A 9,253-nucleotide genomic window follows, 5' to 3' on the forward strand; every position below is an offset into this window, starting at 1 on the left:
AAATTATGTTTATCTCATGGCTCAGGCAGGATGATAGAATCTAGAGCAGTACCATTTTGAGAGGAAATCAACTGCGGCTTCATCCTACACCGTGCCTCTGGGAAGGTGCTAGTCCCTGAGCCCAGAGGCGTGGAGTGCCAAGGAAACATATCTGCGCAGACTTAGGATGATCCAAACAAGGCTTCTTCTTCAGAGCATCCAGATACAGGAAAAGCTCATGTGGTGAACATACCAATTCAGCTCAACTCAGCAAATAGTGTTCTGGTGGCTCCCAGGTACACCTCGGGCCTTCTCCCTTGGGTTCCACAGCAAAGGAGCCTTCCTGGGGTCGGCTCTTCCCAGTGGCTAAGCAAGATAGCTCTAACGGAGCTCATTAAGAGATAACAAAAATCCAGGTGGTCACTATCATTGGATGCAGTTTGTCCCCTGAGCCTCCTGAGTTGGTCTCCAGAGTGGCATTTTTGACAGGTGACAGAACCTTTAAGAGATGTGACTTAATGCAAGTCGCCAAGGCAACGCTGTCAGGATGGATGAATGCTGTACTCATGGTGAATTCATTTTGTCAACTGTGAGCCCCTCTGCCTTTCTCTCTCCTTGAACACATTCTTGTCCTTGTGATAACACCTGAGGCTGAACCAGAAGGGTCACCTGACATAGACTTTCAACTTCCAAATCCATGAACTAAATCCACCACCCTTCTTCTGAGACAGGGTCTCGCTGCATAGTCCATGCTGGCCTTGATCACAGTATGTAGCCCAAGCCTCAGTCTCCTGAGTGCTGGGATTAGAGGTGTACACCACCACACCCAGCTATCTCTTTTATTAAGAATCCAGATTCTGAGTAGGGGAGATAGCTCAGTAGAATAAGTGCTTGCCTGGAAACCACAGGGTCCTGAGTTCAATCCCCAGTACTGCAAAAAAAAAAAAAAAAAAATTCAGATTCTGGTATTTTGTTATAGCAACTGAAAATAGACTCATACAGCGACAGGAAATCAAGAATCTCAGACTTAAAAGAGGACTGGGGTACACCCCAAGGGAAGTCCAAGGAAGGTAACGATCGTACTAGAAAAACACATCAGGTGGGGAGATGGCTCAGTGGAATAAGGGCTTCCCTGGCAAGCACAAGGGCCTGAGTTCAATCCCCAGTTCCACCAAAAAAAAAAAAGAAAAAAAGAAAAGAAAAGAAAAACACATCAGGGACCCCTAAAAGAGTAAAAGAGATTGAGCAAATGGACAATGAGAGAGTTGTCAGTGAGAGAAAAACAATTGGCCAAACAATTTACATTCTGAACGCCCTCTTTTACTGTCTTGGGCTCAGAGCAATAAGCAAGTTATTTTTCTGCACTGTATTAATTGTCATGTGACTTTGTTTATGTGGCTTTTAATTTTACTTTCTGTCTCATGGTACCCTAGGACTAGAAGCCTTTCTTTCTTTCTTTCTTTCTTTCTTTCTTTCTTTCATGTACATAGTACTTAGTCTACAGGGTCTCACTGCATAGATCAAACTCATAGTGATCCTCCTGTTTTCAGCTTCCCAAGCGCTGGGATTACAGGTGCATGCCACCATGCCCAGTCTCAATCCCTGTCTCAGCATGCTCCGGGGGCGGGGCCAGAATGGCATAGGGGTCAAACCCCAGTACTTTGGTGCTGGTCTAAGCAGGCATTTTAGTCCACTGAGCTGTCTGGCTGGCCCTTGGAAGCCATTTCTTTAGTGAATGCACCAAGGTTTCATCTTGGCGAGGGGCCAAGTCCATGGTCTCTCACACATGCTGTTTGTTCAGCATCCGCTCACATGCATTCTACCACCCTCCACTCTTCTGTAGACCCAACTGCTGTGTAAGGCAACTGTGTCTGTGTTATGGCTTGTGTCTTTTTTTTTTTTTTTTTTTTTTTTTTTTGCGGGACCGGGGATTGAACTCAGGACCCTGCGCTTGCCAGGCAAGTGCTTATTCTACTGAGCTATCTCCCCAGCCCTGCGGCTTGTGTCTTGATGTCCACCGCAAAGCCTCGTGTGGTCATCGATGGGGCTTTCTCAGAGATGGCTGGATTTAGAGCATGTGATGCTGGAATTGATTCATAGCGCAATGCTAGGATCCAGGACATAGGGACTGAGAGTGTGAGTGCCGCCCACCCTAAGTTGTTTGGATAAGGTGTAAGACATAGAAAGGCCTGGACTTGTCCCTTGTTGTTTTGCTACCTTCTTCTCACCCGAACTCTTTCTTCCTCTGTGATGCTTGTCAGCCATGCCATCCTGTCATGGAGCCAAATGATTATCAACAAACTGTGAGCCTTATGAACCGTTCCTCCCTTAACTTTGGGGGTCAGGTATTTTGTTTCAGCAGTGAGAAAAGTAACTAAGAGAGCCTGCCACCACCAAGGCCTCCCAAGGGTCAAAAGTGACCAGATCCCAAGACAACAGGAGGAGAGCCGTACACAGTTCTCGATCGATTCCACAGGATGATTCCACGTAAACCACAGAATGGCAAAACCATGGACACTAGAAAATACTAATAACACATGTTCTCACTGGCCATTGCCCAGGATGTGGAGCTGATCAATGGAATAACATTTGACCAACCAAATGAAAAGGCTTTTTAAAGTACATAAACCAGGCCGGGAAGATGGCTAAGTGGAGTAAGCACTTCCCTGGCAAGCGCAAGAGTCTCAGTTCAATCCCTGGTTCTGCAAAAATAAAATAAAATTAAATTAAAATAAAGTACATAAACCCATAAGCCAATCAAATGTAGCTACACGTATGAAAGCCTGTGCCAATCACTGTATGACAATTTCTGCCTCTTCAGAATTGAGTAGCAAGTGCTGAAGTCCAGACCTCTCACTGTATTTACAGTCAGCACAGCTCCTCCTGTCCTGTAGAGGCTGGGGGGCTCCATCGCTACTAAGCAGGGTACACTTCACAAGACAGGTTTGGAAGAGGTAGGAGGCCCAAGCAGTTTGGCATGCAGTATAGAATCCTCTCTTGAATTTCAATGTAGACAGCAAGGCCTGAACCTAGATTTTCCTTCTATTTTAATTTTTCCAAATCTATATAATTTACTGACAAATGTTTCTCCTCTTTTCACAGACCTCCATAAATTCATTTAAACAAGGGAAAATGTGCTTTTCCTTTGTTTTTTTAGTCAAACACCTGCCCAAAAAAACCTAGATTTAAGATGATAAGATATCTAGTCAACATACTGATTTTCTTAACCTGTTATTCATCTCGCATAGGCCACATCCTGCTTAAGAAATCCTTATAATGCATTAGAGTGGAGGTATTATGAATTATTAAAATCCAATTCAATTACCCTTTGTATTATCCTCCCAGGAGCACTCTGATTTTCAAAAGTTTGTCTTAGACATGGCCAAGCCCACAATTTCCTCACTTATAAGCTGTTGATTTACCAAATCCCAAACTTCCCACTCTCCTAGTATAATGGACTGCCACCCAAATCACTACAACAAGTTTTCAGTGATTCCTGAAGGCAAGAAAAATGGCTATGATGAAGCATTTTGGAATTCAGCACTCCAAAATGGGAGCAAAGATCTCAATCCACCCTTGGACCATTCTAGGCTGTATCTCCCTTAATATCTCCCTTCCTCTATCACAGTTTATCTCTTGATCCAAACTAATCATCCCAAAGAAAATCTTTGAAACTCATCAGCCAATTCATCTTGAGACAAACACCAACAGCCAAATGACTGAGAAAGCATTCCCGTCATGCTCTCTCGCACCCTCCAGTCCCATTCCCAACCAGCAAACCCACTTCTTGGTTAGTGGAGGTAATTATTGTCATTCAAACTTCCTCTATGCTTTGGGAAAAGGTGCAGGAGCTGAGCTGCCGTCGCACCTTTGAGTAGCTAGAAGGGTTATGAGATGTTGAGGGGAGACCTGTGGAATGTGGGTGGCATGGCCCACAGAAAAGCAAACCCCGTTCCAAAGGGCTTGATCCTAACTTATATCATGGTCTGTCCTCCTCTCTCCCATCCTGCTGTACAAGCTTTACTCCTTTCCTTGTTGTCTTTCTTACAAGACTATCAGAACCAGATGATTCTTGGCTGGGCCAAGGAGATGGCTCAGTGGAATAAGTGCTTGCCTGGCAAGCACAAGGGCCTGAGTTCAATCCCCAGTTTCACCAAAAAAAAAAAAAAAAAGAATCAGATGATTCCTGGCCAAGAAACCACAGCAAATCACTCGATTCCCCCAATGGTTTTGGATGAAAATGGAAATAGAGTCAAGTACAATTTGAGAAGTGTACTGGAGAAGAACCCAGCCGGGTCCATGCGTGGTGCATGTGAGCCGCTACGCACGGAGCAGTGTCCAGGTCACTGCCATCTGCCCATATCAAGCTGGACACATCAGCCAGTCTGAACAGTGGGAATCTGATTTTTCTTTTTCTGTGATCTACACCAGCGGGTTGGCACGGCGGTGCATATGTGAAACCTTTTGGGGTGAAAAAAGACGTCTCTATTGACATTCTTCTGGGAGAAAGCCAAGGTGCAACTACATTGCACAACTCACAAACTTCAAAAAACTCTTCCCAGATTCCTCTCCCCCAAACCTTACTCCCACACCACTGGTTCTCCCCCTTCCTTCTCTCTTCGATCCTCAACATTGTTCTCCTCACCTCCCACCTTCCTTCCCAGCCTCCCTTTTCTCAAGCAGAGGATTATAGCCTGTTCCTGATTTTTGCAGGCCAGCTTTGTCAAGGATCTCACAGATGACTGAGCCAGCAAAAAACAAAAAAAACCACCCTGCCCCCAGAAGTCAGACAGTGGACAAGGACTTAGAACTGCACATATTCAATTTTTTTCATTTCATGCCACCAATAGAAAAGCAGTCTCAGTTTCCTCTGTGTGTTCTTAAGGAATATACACATATACTCCAAGGAGTATATATAATATACAATTTGTTCCTAGATCCTCAGAATGGCAAGAGCTGACAATGAATATGAAACAGGTCATCCACCCCTGCTGCCCATGGACCACTGACCAGCTTTTGCTTAGTGACCTAAATACCTGCTCATCCCTAGAATTGTTCAAGATAAGAATAATGACCCACCAAGGACTCTGTCTCTGATATTTCGTGACTGCAAATGCCCTCTTTTTCTCTTCCCCTATCTTCTCAATTCAGTGTCGACTTTATACTTACAGCCCATGTCCATCAACAAATGACTAGCTTATAAAAAGAATAAAGAAAATGTGGTATTTATACACAATGGAATACTACTTTGCCATAAAGAAGAACACACTTGAGTCATTTGTAGGAAAATAGATGTACCTTGAGACCACAATGTCAACTGAAGTAAATGAAATCCATGAGCTTAAATACTATACTGGATGGTTTCTTTTACATGAGAAAACCCAAAGCACAAAGAAAGAGCAAAATAAAAGCTAGAAAATAGGAAGTAGGGACATAGATCTTTTTTTTCAAGTGGAAAAGGAACTAAGATGGAGGGGGAGGGAAGGAAGAAGAAAGGGATGAAAAAATGAAAAGTGTCATGGACACTTGCCAACTCTGACCCCCCCACAGGGAATTTTATATATATATATATATATATATATATGTATCAAAGGTGCACTCATAAAAAATGAAACTAAAAAAAGTGCTCCTTTCACCTTCCCATCCTCCAACTGTAGCCAACAGATAGAATAGTTATTAGTACCTCTTTCTTTTCTTTGCCCATGTCACAGACAGGACAGAAGTAGTAATCTTATCTCAGAAATCTCGGTCTTGTTCTCTTGATGATCTGGACTATCTATTCTAAGGTTAAATGTTATCTCTCCAGACTCTCATGTTGACTTGTTGAATCGTGCCCTGCTCACAGCAGCAATAATGCTGAATTTGGAGAACTAGCTGTTTCTGTCTACCCCACATCCATAGGGCTCTCACTCACTCAGTGACTCATTTTGGGAAGTAGAACACTTAAGAAGTGATAGTTGTGGCCGTCACCCAACTTCCATTATTCTCTGAGGGATAAATAAGCACTGTGCGAAACGTATTAGTCAGGCTTCTTTTTACAGATAAATGACAGGAACTCACTTTATGCTAGCTTAAGCAAAAAAGAGGAGAGAGGGAAAGAACTTGTTGGCTCAGATGAAAAATCCAGAAGCCCACCGGGGCCCAGACAGAGCAAGACCCGGGTTAAAACAAAGTTGTAAAGGTTTATTTTCTGAATCTCGGATTTCTGTTTGCTTCTTAGTAGTTGGCCCATTTTTTCTATTTCAGAAGAGCTCCCCTCCCCCTACACACACACACACACACACACACACACACACACACACACACACAGGCATTTCCTTCACAGACTTGAAGAGTCCGGTTGCTGTCAGCTCCCAAATGTGCAATCCCAGTTTTATAAGACCAGCAGAAAACAAAAATGTCTCTCCCAACAATCATACGTTAGTTCCAGGGAAAGACTGTACCTGTTTCTGCTTAGTTAAAAGGCCCGAATTTTGGGCCGGTGATACCAGAAGGGTAGGATATTAAGATTATGAGGCCAAAACCTCAGCGGTAGAGCGCTGAGACCCTAAAGTAAAGGAAAATGGACAGAGACACTCGCGTGTCTATCACACGTCTGGAACTAGACGCTCTCTCACCAGCTAGGTGACTTCTGACAAACCATCCCATCTTTGTCAGCCTCGATGCCTCACGTGCAGAATAGTTACATGACAGCTATTCATACATGTACAGTGTTTTCGATCGCAGAGGCGGACTTAGCCCAGGAAGGCTTTGCGTCTATTTTCTGCTCTTTTCTGAGCAGCGCCTTGGATTTTACAAAAAGCTCTTGGAGCAGCACATAAATTAGAAAACGAAGCTCAAGAGGCTGCATAGCTCCAACACAGGCTAAAGGGAACTTATTTGTGTAGCTGTAGCCACATGCAGACGTGCAAAGCGTGTGATGAGAGGGCAAATGAATCATTTCCTGGATTAAGGAGAAGGCACAGACCCACGGGGAACAACACGAGTCCAGCGTGCCCTCGCCAAGGTAGCGACCCCAAGAGCACGACTCCACAGCCTAAAGGGAAGGCGAGCGTGCACCCTTCACCAACTGCAGTGCACGCCGCCAGAGTGTCTGCAGGGCAGGGAAGGCCCAGAGGAGCAGGGAGCGCTGAGCCGCGGGCTAGCATATTTATAATTTACCAAAAAAAAAAAAAAAACCAACCCTGCAGAGCGTCCTGCGCCAGACCCCCTGCTACCTGCCCCAGTCCTACTCCAGCAGCTCGCCGCTCCAGCCCGCGATTTCGCGCTCTCCCTCCGCCCCCCCCAACCCCCCCGGGGTTAAAGCTCCCCCACCAGGAGTAAACAAGCCGCCAGTACCCGCAGCCAGTAGGACCGGCCCCTTCGCCCGGTTTCCTGCGCCAGACCTAGCAACAGGCCCCGCCCCTAGCGACAGGCCCCACCCCACGCCGCGTGCGGGGGCCGAGTCTCCGGCCAGCCCCTCCAGCCTCCTCCCTTGGGATCCGCGCCGAGGAATGGTGCGTGGCGCGCACGTGACTGACGCTGTGGGCGGTGCCTGCACTGCAGCGGAGCGGGGAAGGATGGGACCCGGCGTGAGCTGTGCCGGAGGCCCGGCTGGCCCCGCCCCCTCTCCTCCGCCCTAGCTGGCCCTGGCTCCCCGCCTCGCCGCAGCTGAGCTGTGGAGGTTGCCTCTCCGAACGCACAGCCTAGTCCTTGAAGTTTCCGGCCTGTACCCGCTGAACCCTGCGTCGTCTTCGGGCCCGTACGGACTATCCTGCTGCATAATCGCGCCGCCTTCCTGCGTCTGCAAGCTGCTCAGCCGGCACAGTACAGCCAGCTAGCCTCTCTGCCCCACTCTGTTTGAGGCTGGTCCCTGCTAAATTGTCCAGGCAGCATGCGAACTTGCAATCTCTCCTGCCTCAGCCTCCCATGTAGTGGGGATTACGGTTGTGCACCACTGTCTCCAGCGCTCTCTTCTTTACCAGGACCTCCTCTCTAGCCTGAGCCCTTCCTGCAGTGGAGGGTCAGATGACTGTCTTCCCTTCAGCTGCCCTCATTGTAGGAGAGGCCTCTCTCCATCACCTGGGCCAGGGAGCCTCCAGCGAGAACAGTGGTTTCCTGAGGCTCTTTCAGGAGCCATAAGCAGCCAGACTGCTGAATTCCAGCGTGGCTCCTCCTTCTACCTGTTGTCTTGGGCAGGTCCTGGACTTCTTTGCTGGATTCCAAGGATGACTTTTTTTTTTTTTGTGGGACCAGAGATTGAACTCAAGACCCTGCGCTTGCCAGGCAAGCGCTTATTCTACTGAGCTATCTCCCCGGCCTGGTAATAGTAACTTGACTTCACTCAGTTTAATCTGTTGTGCAGATTAAAGCAGTGAGTATAGGTAGGGTGTTTGGAACAGTGGGAGGCACCTAATAAAGCAACCAGATAAATCATTGGGTGCTGTTATGTGCTGTTCTGTTCTTCCTGATTCACACACATACACATACCCCAGAGAGTGCTGAAGAGGTGGGAAAGAACACGGGCCAAATGGTGGAGTAGGCAGACCAAGTAGCTACCACCCAGAATGTCCCTGGCCCTTGCCGCTGACCCATCGGTGCCTTCCTCCAGTTCATGTGAACATTTGGCCCTCTCTGCCATGTGTCCCTGGCACTACCTGTCCTTTGGCCTCTTTAGCATCTGACTCCTGCATTGGGTGAAACTGACCAACAAGGTCTTGGATGTTCCTTAAATGCAGTCTTAAACGTATCATCCTACTGAGCCCTGTGGAGGAAGGATCCTCCCCTTCAGGAATTTTAGTTTCCCTATCCCAATGTCTCACTTCAGAGTTAAAAGCAGAGAGGAAAGCTATTTGTCTGAATTAAGCAGCAAATTAGAAAAAAAGCCAACTCTGCCTTCAGCCCCATGCTGTTTCCATGACACCACACTGAACTTTCAAGGCAGCTGGAAGGAAAAACAAACTTCCTCAATCTTACAGAACAAGAGAAGGCAGCCTGTGGTGACAACTTGGTGCGGGGCAAATGGTGGCCGTGAGGGGAGCTGGCAGGATTTGAGTCCCTCAGGCCTCAGGGCTGGGGTGAAGTGCACACTGCAGAGGATGGCCTGCCTTGAGGGGAGAGTAGGATTTGGGGCTGAGGAAGAGACCAGCCCGGCCTGGAGCGGAAGTGGCTTTTTGCTGAGGCTGCCATGGTGGTCCTTACAGGTGGACTACTTGAGTTGGAAGAGAGGAGAGAGATTGCTTTGGATCCCAGTGGGACAGAGAGGTGGAAGGTTAGGTTGAGAGTAGACTGGAGG

This window comes from Octodon degus, unplaced genomic scaffold, assembly GCF_000260255.1.
Source record: "Octodon degus isolate 3935 unplaced genomic scaffold, OctDeg1.0 scaffold00036, whole genome shotgun sequence".
NCBI lineage: Eukaryota > Metazoa > Chordata > Mammalia > Rodentia > Octodontidae > Octodon > Octodon degus.